The sequence below is a fragment of the Musca autumnalis genome, unplaced genomic scaffold, assembly GCF_047663935.1.
Source record: "Musca autumnalis isolate F117 unplaced genomic scaffold, ASM4766393v1 scaffold_5, whole genome shotgun sequence".
Lineage (NCBI taxonomy): Eukaryota > Metazoa > Arthropoda > Insecta > Diptera > Muscidae > Musca > Musca autumnalis.
The window spans coordinates 159253632-159267322 of record NW_027412088.1 but is presented as its reverse complement, the minus strand read 5'-3'; the positions used below and the strand labels follow the sequence as shown (position 1 = coordinate 159267322).

At 35.9% G+C, this 13691-nt stretch overlaps 1 protein-coding gene across 4 annotated transcripts in view; it reads right to left on the bottom strand.

The window, feature by feature from the left end:
* The window catches only part of GlyT (Glycine transporter), a 131966-nt gene extending 123882 nt beyond the window's left edge, over positions 1-8084 (bottom strand). For 2 of the 4 annotated variants that reach the window (XM_073990308.1, XM_073990311.1), the window contains exon 1: positions 7737-8084. The gene's annotated coding sequence lies outside the window, so the exon portion shown is untranslated. Of the gene's footprint in view, positions 1-7221 lie in introns of all 4 variants that reach the window. The other 2 variants (XM_073990310.1, XM_073990309.1) reach the window with 2 other exon arrangements.
* Between the last annotated feature and the right edge of the window lie 5607 nt (positions 8085-13691).

Below are 13691 nucleotides of genomic sequence, written 5' to 3'. Positions count from 1 at the left end.
TTCTATAGATAGACAGTGAACTAGATATGGATTTTCCATAGGCAGAAGACCTCCTAGTGTCCTTCTATAAAGTTGCCCTTCCCTAGATTCTACAAAACAGTTCATTTGTATGTAAAAAATTATAAATATTACAAAAAAAAACAAGCATGAGAGGATGAGAAAAATCAAAAAACTAAAAAAATTGCAGAAGCGCTTTTTAAATAAATCGCGGTCAAAATTGACATTTTTAGGATTTTTTTGAGGTGTTCACGATTTTGCTGGGAAACCGCAAGACCTATCGAAATGGTACTAGAAAAACTATTGTAGCAGTGAAAATTCTCTACAAGATTGACCATTTAGGTTTAACCATTTTTGAGATATAGAAGTTCAAATTGGGACAATGCACTGACTGTATCGTCTTCTTATAAAAAAAATCCATGAGTGCAATTCCCAACTTAAACTTATATATCTCAAAAATGGTACAACCTAGGAAAAAATACGAAAAACAATCTTGTAGAGAATTTTCACAGCTATAAGATTGTCTCTAGTCCCATTTCGTAAAGGCCAAAACTCTAGAGAATTTTCCGTGATTTAATTAAAAATGCGCTCCGACGATTTTTTTTTTTTTTTGTTTTTTTTTTTATTTTTCGTATCTATGAACATTCTAGTTTCAGAATACGCAAAAACTTCTCAGGTGTAAGTAAGCTCCTTCCATTTAAAGTTGGTTCAAGAGCACCGTGTATATATGGGAATTTCTGAGTGGTTTTTGATTTCCTTTATTTTTTGCTGTACTGATATTGTTCATCACCAAAACATGTTACTATATTTTAAATTTTTTCTTTTGATTACACTGTGCAACATTTTTAAGGCGATCTTGTGCAAACAATTCGAAATGAGGATTTTTACAGTGTTTTATTTGAAAATACAGACCCAAACGACAAGAAACCCTAGTTGGGTTTTGTTGTGTCAGATCCAACTCGGATTTTATGGCCCCATCTAAACATAGTTAAATATTGAGTTTTTAAAGAAATTCGGGGCTATATCTCTGAAACCAATGCGAATCTTCTTCTGACCTCTGAAGCAAATTTGTAGGTAAGGACAAGAAAACAATATTTGGAGAAATAATGAACCCGAAAAACTACATTTATTGCCTCAAATTTCAAAATATATGCAAAAATGCCGCAATTTTTATACATTTCGCACCGTATCTCCAAAATCGTTAATTTTTTCCGAATATTTTCTTTTGGAAATATTTCCTGGAATGTAATACACAACTCTTCAGAACATGTCATTGCTGTAAAATGCGTCATTTTTCAACGACGTTTTAATAAATGTCAATAATGTAGTGAACTCCAAAATGCGAGAATAAACTGTTGGTGTGAACTGTGTTTGAAATACGTGTTGTAAAAGATATGATGCAAAATACCGCTGAAACAACATGAAGTAAGCATTTTAGAGTTTCAGAATGTTCTAAAGAATTGGTGAGAACTTTATTTGGAAGATTTTTGCAAAAGGTCATTTGTTTCAACTCCCAATAGTTTAGCCGATACTGACAAGAATTTCAGCAATTATGTAAAATTGTCTGTATTTTTTTGGATATTTTGAGGGTTTTAGCTAAATTTGAAGACCGAATTAGCTGTAATTCGGCATTTCGGATTTGTCGTGGTCAAAACAACCACAACCACCAGAAATTGTGGACCGTTGTAACCGCTCCGTCTGATTTCTAATATTTTGAAGTTTTATTTACTATTTTCAGTGGATGCGATTTGGGTTGCCAGTGGCCAAAAAAAACTTATCCAGGCCTAATTGTGTTTGTATAAATTTTGTCGTTCAAAATTGGCTGTAATTTGACCTTTAGGGTTCCCAATGACCCAAAAAAGCCTGCACCAACAATTGTGGACATAGGGCCAGTAAAACGGTAATTCTCGACTTCAAGTATTCTAAAGTTTCCCGAGCCAATCAGCTATTACATTAGCTTCGTTCCAGAACTAAAATGTTTTTACACATTTAACACATTTTGCACATTTTTCACCAAAATGCGTTCCCGTACACCAAAAAGTTTGCAAAATGTTCACTTCTCTTTGAACAAAAATGGCGCTGAATGGCTTTCTCTTTAGAAACTTTTTACACGACAAATTTGGGCGAGCAAAATGTGCAACGTGTTTACCGGCTTCGGATTGGCTGATACGTCGACTTTGACATTTGTTCCAGTTTTTATGACGTTTCTGCCATTTATCCGTTCCCGTACATTTTAGAAAAATGTGTATGTGGAACTCATTTTCGACAGTTTGCTCTTTTGACACTTTTATCATTAAAAAAGTACTGGAACGAAGCTATTGTATTTGGTAATTGTGGACATAAGATATAGCCCGCATATAACCACCGCCCGAAAATGGGTCTCAAACTATCAGTTTCGTGGAAGGAACGATATTTTTGAATACCACGACGCTTAACGATTTCGCCTTAACCTTACATATAGCTTCAAAGACCTCAGATTCGTTCATACAACGGAACATAAAGTTCAAATCTGTATCAGAAAATTTATCGAATCCTTAAGCACTTTCCATACAATAGATTCGCCACTTTTCGTGTTTTACATTCTTGGAAACCCGAAAATGCCAAATATCTTGAAAATATTGTAAGTCGAACTTTACCAAACTTCATCCAAGATTTAGCTGGGTACATTATTTATTTCCAAGCGAATTGCCTCTAATTGGGCATATCGAGTTCCGCATGGGCAGGAAGTATCCCCATGAACTCGGAACGTCCACATGGGTCAAGATTGAAAATCCCCAAGATAATTTTTGGGGAAAAAAGAATTTTGCTTCTGCCTCAAATTTTTATTTTTATATGGACGTATATAGAAAAAAACAGCTTTTATAAAATAATTTTCACAATTATTTGTGAGATTTTTTTGAGTATTGGGAACACCAAATACCTAATTTTGGCTAATAGGGTTAGATAAAATCGGGTGGGGAAAAAGAATTTTGCTTCTGCCTCAAAACATGATTTTTATATGGACGTATATAGAATAAACAACTTTTATGGAATCATTTTCACAATTATATGTGAGATTTTTTGAGTACTGGGAACACCAAATACCAAATTTTGGCTAATTCGGTCAGATAAAATCGGGCGGTACCGTTATATGGGGGCTATACCACATCGTAAGACAATGTTCACATTATATGACAAAAAAAACAAATGTATATAAAAAGAGAAAATCCTGAAATCGGTGCTACCATATTATAGAGCCATATGAAAGCGTAGTCCTATGTTTTTTGTTGGAAAGTTTTGCGACCACTGGGAAACTCAAATGTCAAATACAGTTAGTTCGGTCAACAAATGTAGCTAAAATACTGAAATTACCTTAAATCGGGAGATGAAACCCTCAATATACCGAAAATCAAGAAGTACACTTATATTAGGGCTATAACTAAACGTGGGCCTAGCTGAAAAATGTTTGGTGAAGAAGTGTTGTGACTCCTAAAAACCTCACATGTTAAAATACAGTAAGTTCGGTTACATATTTTACCTAAAATCCTCAAAATAGCGAAAATTAGGAAGTACCTTTATAGGGAATCTATACGTAAACATGGACTTATGTTCAAGTTTCGTGACTGCGGGGAACATCAAATATCAAATTACGGATAGTTCAGTAACAAATGTAGATGTATTCTTATATGGGGCCTGTACCTAAAGATGGCCTATTTTGACAATTGCCTATGTTGACAATAAAGCAGTGATATGACACCTAAGAACTTCAAAGGATAAATTACAGCTAGTTCCGTTAAAAATTATTGCTAAAATCCTCAAATTACAATTTTCGGTGAGGAAATTTTTTGCCCACTGAGAACCTAAAAAGTCAAATTACTGATAGTTCGGTTGAAAATTGTTGCTAAAACCCTCAAAAACCGAAAAACGGGAGTTCGTTTATATGGGGGCAATATCAAAACATGGACGTGACAATCTTTGGGGGAGAAGTTTAGGGACTGCTGGAAATATTAAATGTCCAATTACAGGAAGTTTGATAAAAAATTGTTGCTAACATCTTAAAAATACCGAAAATCGGGAGGTACCTTATATAGGGCCTACACCAAACCACAGACATTAAGGCTAACCATTTTTTTATACCCTACACCACTATGCGGAAAGGGTATTATAAGTTTGTTTTGGGAAAAATTCATGTAACACCGCGAAATATTGTCGGAGAACCCCAATGTGGTATACCAATCTTCATATCTCAACGAGATAAAGCGATTTTGAGATGTGTGTTCGTCCGTCCCTTCTTCTGTTCATTATAAATTGTAATCAAACTCCAGGCCGCAATTATGGACCGATTGTCACGAAATTTTGAATGGAGGTCGGGTTCATACCAGAATAGATCCCTATTTTTATTGGTGATGATCGTAAAATATTTAGCCGATGAAATGGACCAAAAACATAATTTTTATCAGATTTTGTAGCTGCTCTGTAGATCGCAATAATAGTCCGATAGCCTCGAAATTTTAACTAAGGTCAGAGTATATGAAAAAGAAGAAGCTTGCAATTTAAGATGGTAATCAGATAAAATTTAGTGGGTTAAATGGGCCACAATTTTTGTGTGAAAATTGAGAAAATGTTTAATATGCAGCTTATATCTTTATTCCTGGATGAGATATTCCGGGTAACTAGACTATAGTTGGAAGAGGAACGCTTGACCTACACACATAAAAACTTTCCGATAAACAGCTTTATCAAAATTTTTATGTATTTTGTAACTAACTAAAATGAAACTAACTTTTTAAAACTCGATGAAATAAAAGTTATTATGTTTTCAATAAGTAACTACCTGGAAATACAGTACGTCAAAAAACTGAAAATGTTTGGGGAAATGTTTGATAAACACGTTTGTAAATATGACAATTCGTTTATCGGTAAAAAAAATCAATTAAAGATTAATTGAATATTTGAATTTGTTTATCAAATCGTTATCCATTTTTTTCTGTGTATCTATCGATGTCAATTGTGTTGGTGTACATAATAAGATAACAGAGTTACAGTCTAATATACCCAGCATGGTACAATAATACAGGTAGCATTATCAAGCCAGCTGATGGTAACATAATGTGTCAATTCCATTGAATTGATGTCAAATTTTGACATCTTATGTTACCAACAATTGCCGATGCGGCTATCTGTGTATTTGTACCATGATACCCAGTTATTTGTTTGTAGTGTAATCATAAACACGCTAGAGGTCGCAATTATAGCTCAATAATCACGAAATTGTTCACGAGGTAAGAGTTTAGGTAGAAGAAGATGCCTACAATTTTGGATGATGACCTGATATTATTGAGCGGGTGAAATGGACCATTACTTTTGTATGAAAAATAAAAACAATATTTTTGGTCTATATTTTAATTCCTGGAGGGCATATACCGGCAAAATAGCCTACATATGGAAAAAGAACTACTGACCATCCCCTGATGCAAATTGCAATAACGTGTCTGCTAGATAACGGGCCTACTGCCTAATATATAATGGGTTTTGTGAAGAGAACTACATTTTCTCATACCCAGTTTTTTGCATTATTGCAAATTACATGGTGCCCTAGCGTATTAATTGTCCAATTGGATTTTTATAAATACATTGCAGCATGGGTCGCTTTGCCACCTTTTTTCAAAATGATTCCCCAGCCAGGCAACATCAAATTTTCAAACGTAGCAAAATACCCTTCAGTAATGTTGGTGACATTTTCTGGGTATTTCAGCCATGTAAAACTTCTCTACAAGTGGTGTCTTAGGGCACGCCCTTCGGATTCGGAGATAAGCTGTTGGTCCCATATCATTGAGCGAATATGAATCGGGGTACACTCACTCACTGATATGAGAGAAGTCTCCATTGTCCCTCCTGGGATGTTTTTGAAACAATTATTAGTATTTAAGCTTGGTGTGATATGATGCCAGAATCCAGAAAGTTATTTCTTACAATAAGTTAATTTGTTCCATAAATAAATTTAATACCCAGGGGTTGTGGTGTAGGGTATCACATGGTCGACCCCGTCCGACTATAACCTTGGCTTACTTGTTCAATTAGTAGAATTGTGTGTGTGAGAAATTTTTACACACACAATCACAAATGGGAGCCACATTGCCTACCATTGGTGTAGGTAATCATAGAGTCGGGCCTGCCCGATTTTGATCCTTTCCTTATTGTTTTTTATTCAAATTTCTATTTTTAAGGGTATATGTACGTATTTTGACTAGAAATTAATTCGATACTGTATACATGTATTTGCCTTATTATTATTTGGAATATTGTTTATTCCCAGAACTACCTAGATAAGCCTTGTGAGCAAGTTTTTTCTGTGGAAAAATATGTATATCTCCCAACAGAATAAAGTCGTTCTCGAAAATAATTGTTCCCATTGAAACGAAATTTTGCTTTTTCCATGAATAACAATTTTCGTATTTTTATATGTTTTACGAAAATACTGGAATCAGATTTTTAAACCTAAAATTACATTTATTTTTTTTTTAATCCAAAACAAACTTTGACACAGAAATCTTTTTCTTAAAGCTCAAAACTAAATTATCTCAGAATTCTGTGGAAAAGAATCATTTGATCTAAACATGATTACAAGTTAGTAGATAAAACAGCAGTCAGTCAGTATTCATCTTTGAAATTACAGTAATTTTATTTAATGAAAATCTGAAGCAGAATTTCTCCTTAAACACACAAAAAAGATGGCAAAAATAGATTCAAAAGCAAAAAGAAGATAAAACCAAACTTGTAATGACTTTGACACAAATCCAGTTTGTTTTTGCCTTATTTCTTTGATTGTTTCTTTCATTGACAAGACGAAATCCAGAAAATTGTAGTTTGTGAAAGACAAGAAGAAGATGAGGAAAACGCCAACATGACCAACAGCGAAATGAAGAAGAAAAAAAAACACAGAAGAAAATAATACCACTCTACCTATGGTTAGGATAACAATAATCAAATCTATATCCTTAGTAAGGAGAGGTATGTATGTATGAATTGTGGAGCTGCGGAAGGTATCCTGGCAGTGAAAACTTGAACCAGATATAAACAACAACAACTTACTGTGCAACCAATAATAAAAATATATGTATGTATGTACGAAAAATGGAATAAAAACCATGCACACACACGTAGTATGTATGATGCGTATGGGTATGTGTGTAGGTGGCTTGCTCTATGTGTTTGTAAACATGAATGAATGAGCTTGAAAAATACCTTCCTTGCAACCTCAGTAACAACCTCAGCAGCATTTAGCATTCAGGATCCTATGTAGGATAGAATTGAATGCCATACCATTGATATTGTGAATGCCATACCAGTCAAGAATGTAACGAAAGCCTCCGTCCGTGTTGTTGTGGAAGTTAAAAGGTAAACGGGGCGGGAGCACCAACAATATATCCTTACAACTTTGTATGTTCAAACGCACTCATACATTTACGCTGACACCCGCACACACCATGGGATAGCACACGCTCAAAAACACACGTACACACACATTGTTGTTGCCAATACGCACGAACAACACGAAAATTGTTAAGACCAACAACACACACTCACACACAGGCAACACAACGGGACAATAACGAAAGGAAATTTAGCCTTCGGTTTTTTTGCTTTGCCAGGAAGCGAGAGAGCGCAAAGAAAAGTAGGTGCCTGTATTTTTTGCAAGTAAATTTAATTGAAGCTTCGGTTCTCTTTTTTTCGGGATAAAATATTTAATTAAATTTTACATTTTTTCACTTTTTGCACCACACACCGCTTTTTAAGGGGTTTTGCTTTTGAATTGAGCAATTGGATTTTTTTAAATGTAACACAAATTTCACAAAATGTTTTGAGCAAAGATTTAAAGTATTTTTTTATTTTATATCGAATTTTAGGTATTCTTTTAGTTGTTATTGTAATTCTGTTGCTTATTGATTGGTTGTTGTTTTTGTGTTTGTTTTTTGTTTTAAATTTTTTTCCATTCTTTAATTTAATTCCATTTAAAGTAATGCTACGCGTTTGTCTAGTTTGCGCAACATTTCACAGAAAACTGACACGAAAATTGTTGTCGTCCAGCTGGACGTATGAGTGACAATGATTTCGATTCACTCTTTTTGTTGGGCTTTCACCGTTATTTGTTCCACCAAAACCAAAGAGATAGCATCCTCCACAAACAATGAGCATAAATCCAAATGAGTGGGAGAGTGTGGGAGAGAGCGTGAGCAAGCAAAAAGAAAGCTTTTAGCCACCCACAAATAGATGAACGAGAAAAACGAATGCTAGTAATAATGAAAGAGCTTTAACGGAAATCCGCTAATATCTTATAGCAAATAACAAACTACAACAACAACAAGAAATTACTTAAATCATAAAAAATATTTAATAACTTAACTTTGCACTCAATATATTTCCTATGTATCTAACTTTATACTCTCCCTTAACCCCCGCCAAAGCCACCATTTTCCTTCCTACATGACCCAACATTAAGCCCAGTAACCCACTACCTTACATTTACAGCATCTGTTAGTTGTACATTGCCACCTTTATTAGCATCCAAGTGTCAAAAAGAGAAAATGAGAAATAGAAGTAACTGAAAGAGAGTGAGAACAACTCAACATATGTTTTAACATTACCTAGGAAAATTACTGTAAGTTTCGCTTTTTTTCTCACGCTCATACTCCCACAATTTCTTTTCCCATATTCTTTCAGTGGTTTTCCTTTTAATGCCTTATCCACTACACATGTGGCGCTGTTGGGGTTCTGCTACTGTTACAACTGCTGCTTCTCTAGCTGCCGCTGCTGCTAGTGTATGGTATATGGACTTCCTTTTTGTTGTGTGTGTGTCTTTTGTTTCCATTGTTCAGTTCAAAATCAAGAATTGTATAACCTTGCCGCTTTTGCATGACCATTAACAGTCGTCGTCAGTCTGTCAGTCAATCGGCTGGTTGGCGCTGGATGATGGTTGGGTGTAAAAAGATGACACCTTCGCTTACATCTATACATAATTTAAACAGATACTGGAGGCGGGGAGACAGATGTATGCTTCCAAAGTTGACACATTTTCGGAAATATGAAGTAAATTTTGGCCGGGCAAAAATCTGAATGTCCAAAACCATATGAGCAAAATTGTAACTGTTACCGAAATCATAAAAAAGTAAGAACGGTATTAAGTTCGGCATCGATGACACCAATATTTTCTACCCATTGTGAATCCGAAATATCAAGTAACAGCTAAAACCTTCAAAATACCGAAAGTCGAGATATACGTTCTATGTTAGCTATATCAAAACGTGGATCTGTACCGACCATTCTCAGCGGGAATGTTTTGTAAACCCTCGGAAGATTCAATATCACTTTTCACCCTTTTCGGTTAGATTATAACCACATTATCTTACCGACGGAAAGCAGGTTCTATGGGGGGCAATATCAAAACGTGGACCTGTAACGAAAGATTTCTGGGGAAAGTCTTGTGGACCCAATGAGGGCTAAAATTTCGGTTAAATAATAATTCCTAATCGGAAGGTACCATTCTATGGTAAAAGTTTTGTAGCCCCAAGGAAGAGTAAATACCAAATTTAAACCATTTATATGGGATAATGATGCTAAAATCTTCAAAATACCGAAAATTGGGAGCCGTCATATAGGGGCCATATCAAAACGTGGTCTTCAACCGATAAATTTGTGGGGGGAGTTTTGTATCCCCAACGAAGACTAAAAACCAAATTTCAGCCATTACGATGTTATGAAGCTAACTATAGAGACAGATTTCTGGTGGAAAAGTCTTGAAGGCCCAAAGAAGACTAAATACCAAATTTCAGGCATTTTGGTAAGATTATGCGGTGGCTAAAATCTCCAAATACCGAGAATCGGCGTTACCGTTCTATGAGGGGACATATTAAATCGTAAACCTGTGTCGACCATTCTCAGCTGGAATGTTTTGTAGCACAAAAGGAGACTAAATACTAAATTTCAGTCATTTTGGCGGTAAAATGATGTTGAAATCTTGAAAATACCGAATATCGGCCGGTATTGTTCTCTGGGGGCTATATCAAAACGTGGATCTGTACTGACAAAATTCTGGAAGAAATATTTCTAGCTCAGAGGAAGACTAAATACCAAATTGCAGTCATTTCGGTGTGATATTGAGACCACAACCTTCAAAATACCGTAAATCGGGAGTTACTGTTCTATGGGGGCTATATGAAGACGTGGATCTGTACCGAAAATTTTCACATGAAATATGTTATGCCCCCTACGAAGACTAAGTGCCAAATTTCAGCCACTTCTGTCGGATCTTGAGGTCACAACTATCGATATACCGAAAATCGGGAGGTACCGTTCCAATGGGGGCTGTGTGAAGAAGTGGACCTGTACCAAAAATTATCTTTGGTAAAATTTTGTAACTCCATAGAAGACAAAATACTAAATTTCAGTCATTTCGGTGTGATAATGAGGTTAAAACCATTAGAAATCGGAAGGTACCGTTTATGGGGGCTATATCAAAATCTGGAATTCTACTGACAATTGTTGGGCCAAGTTTTGTTTAGCTATTTCGGTGTGATAATGAGGACACAAGCTTCAAAATACCGAAAATGGGGAGGTACATTTCTATGGGGGCTATACGAAGATGTGGACCTATACCGGCAACTTTCAGGTGGATGGTTTTATACCCCCAACTAAGTGCAATATTTCTGTCAATTTGAAGGTACCGAAAATCGGGCGTTATTGTTCTATGGGGGCTATATCAAAAAGTGAACCTACAATGAAAAAATTTTTAGGGGAAATTTGTGTAGGCCCCAAGAAGACTAAACACTAAATTTCCGCTATCTCCGCCACTAAATTTTCCGCTATAAAGTCTTGTAGGCCCAAAGAAGACTAAATACCAAATTTCAGGCATTTTGGTAAGATTATGTGGGTGCTAAAATCTTCAAAATACCGAGAATCGGCGTTACCGTTATATGAGGGGACATATCAAATCGTAAAGCTGTGTCGACCATTCTCAGCTGGAATGTTTTGTAGCCCAAAATGAGACTAAATACTAAATTTCAGTCATTTTGGCGATAATGATGTTAAAATCTTGAAAATACCGAATATCGGCCGGTATTGTTTTCTGGGGGCTATATCAAAACGTGGATCTGTACTGACAAAATTCTGGAAGAAAGATTTCTAGCTCAGAGGAAGACTAAATACCAAATTGCATTCATTTCGGTGTGATATTGAGACCACAACCTTCAAAATACCGTAAATCGGGAGTTACTGTTCTATGGGGGTTATATGAAGACGTGGATCTGTACCGACAATTTTCACATGAAATATGTTATTCCCCCTACGAAGACTAAGTGCCAAATTCCAGCCACTTCTGTCGGATATTGAGGTCACAACTATCGATATACCGAAAATCGGGAAGTACCGTTCTATGGGGGCTGTGTGAAGAAGTGGACATGTACCGAAAATTGTCTTTGGTAAAATTTTGTAACCCCATGGAAGACAAAATACTAAATTTCAGTCATTTCGGTGTGATAATGAGGTTAAAACCATTAGAAATCGGAAGGTACCGTTCTATGGGGGCTATATCAAAATCTGGAATTCTACTGACAATTGTTGGGCCAAGATTTGTTTAGCTATTTCGGTGTGATAAGGAGGACACAAGCTTCAAAATGCCGAAAATGGGGAGGTACCATTCTATGGGGGCTATACGAAAATGTGGAACTATACCGACAACTTTCAGGTGGATGGTTTAATACCCCCAACGAAAACTAACAGCGTGTTTTTGTACAAAGTTTTTGACCATTCGTTCGTCGATTTCATGAACGAAGACACAATTTGGTTTTCATAGCAATTGACGTCTGTATTCGTGTGACAAACAAATGAAAGCTTTTCATTTTCGTAATTTTTTGGTTTTCCTAACAAAATCAGACGAACGAATACGTCAGAAATAAACGAATGGAAAAGACCCATCGTTATGAATGAAAACTGAATTATTTGAGTAATAAATGACACAAAACACATGAAAACTGGTGAGGAATCTCATTTTATTTAATTTCACTGAAGCACAAAAGAAGAAGTGCCGCCGCTTCTTCATATTATGTGAATTATTTTTTTGGCAAATTTGTTTAAATTTTTGTCTCCCTTTTTCTTTGTCATCTGTTTATCGGGGTTGCCATTAAACAACACATATTACGTACTGATGCAGATGCAAAATTCACAAAATAAGCATTATGGAAATCCTGAAATATAAAAGCTTTTCCGAAATAGACGAAGGCTTTTAGATAAAAACGAATGGTTCGTAAAATCTTACAAGAACCAAATTTTAAACGTATACGTTTTAATACGAACGGTTCGTGTGACAGGCAAGCATTTTTACAAAAACACGCTGTAAGTGCAACATTTCTGTCAATTTAAAAGTACCGAAAACCGGGTTATTCTATGAGGACTATATCAAAAAGTGAACCTACAATGAAAAAATTTTTGTTGGAAATTTTTGTAGGCCCAAAGAAGACTAAATACTAAATGTCTGCTATCCCGGTGTGATAATGAGGCTATAATTTTAACAATACCGAAAATCGGGAGCTGCCGTGCTATTAGGGCTACATCAAAACGTGGATATCCGCCGACAAATTGTTGGTGGAAAATTTTGTAGTCCCAAATAAGACTAAATGTGAAAATTCCGGTATTTCGATGGGATAATGAGACAATAACCGTGAAAATACCAAAAATTGTGGTTACCGTTCTGTGGGGGCTATTTGAAAACATGGACCTACACCGAACAATTTCTGGTGGAAAGTTTAATAGCCCCAACGAAGACATAATACCAAACTTCAGCCATTTCGGTGTGATATAGAGGTCGCAACCTACAAATTTTATAGATGGACATGTTCTCTGAGTACGGAAATCACAATTTACATTCCCACCACACCAAATGTCGGATGTCCGACACGTCTGAACAATTTCGGAGCTCGTTTCCGATTTCTATTTTATTTCCGTTAGGAATTGTTTATCCTATTTCATTTAGATTTCGTTTCGAATTCAAAGCGAACTGTCTGAAATAAATTTCCTTTCCGAATTTCAAAAATTGATGCGATTTCGTTCCGAAATTATTTCAACATCTTCACACAACATACGTTCACATCCGAAATTCGTACTGATTTCGTTATGACTTCGGAACGATTGATTTGCTGTGTTGAATTGCCAGTGCAAGTGCATCAGTGTGAATGCTATTCTAGCTTGCCCTATAGGCTCTTTGATCTAGAAATTTTCGCTTGTACTTTTGGACATCTCTCTCTAGATCATGAAAATCCCTCCTGACGTGTCTGAGCATGTGGAAGCCTTTCCACAAGATAATGACAGAGAAGCTCAGGCGATAGCCATGCATCAACAACATCGGTGCTGATGCACCGGTATCACTTCCTCATGAAAATGGTCCACTAATTTGGAGAAAATGCCAACGTTTTATTTCAAAGCGAATATCTCTCTTCTGAAAGATGTATATCAAAAGCAAAACCTGACAAGGAAAGTAGAAAATATCACCTTTACAACAATGTGAAGTAGGTTGTCATAGATGGTCAAACAACAGAGATATCGCAATAGTCGGTAATGCATCCCTTTTTCCATTTTTCGTGCAATCACGCTACAGGTCGGAATTTTGATCGGATCCTAACGAAATTTTGGGGGTTGATGGGGGTCTCACAGAGAAAGAAGCCTAT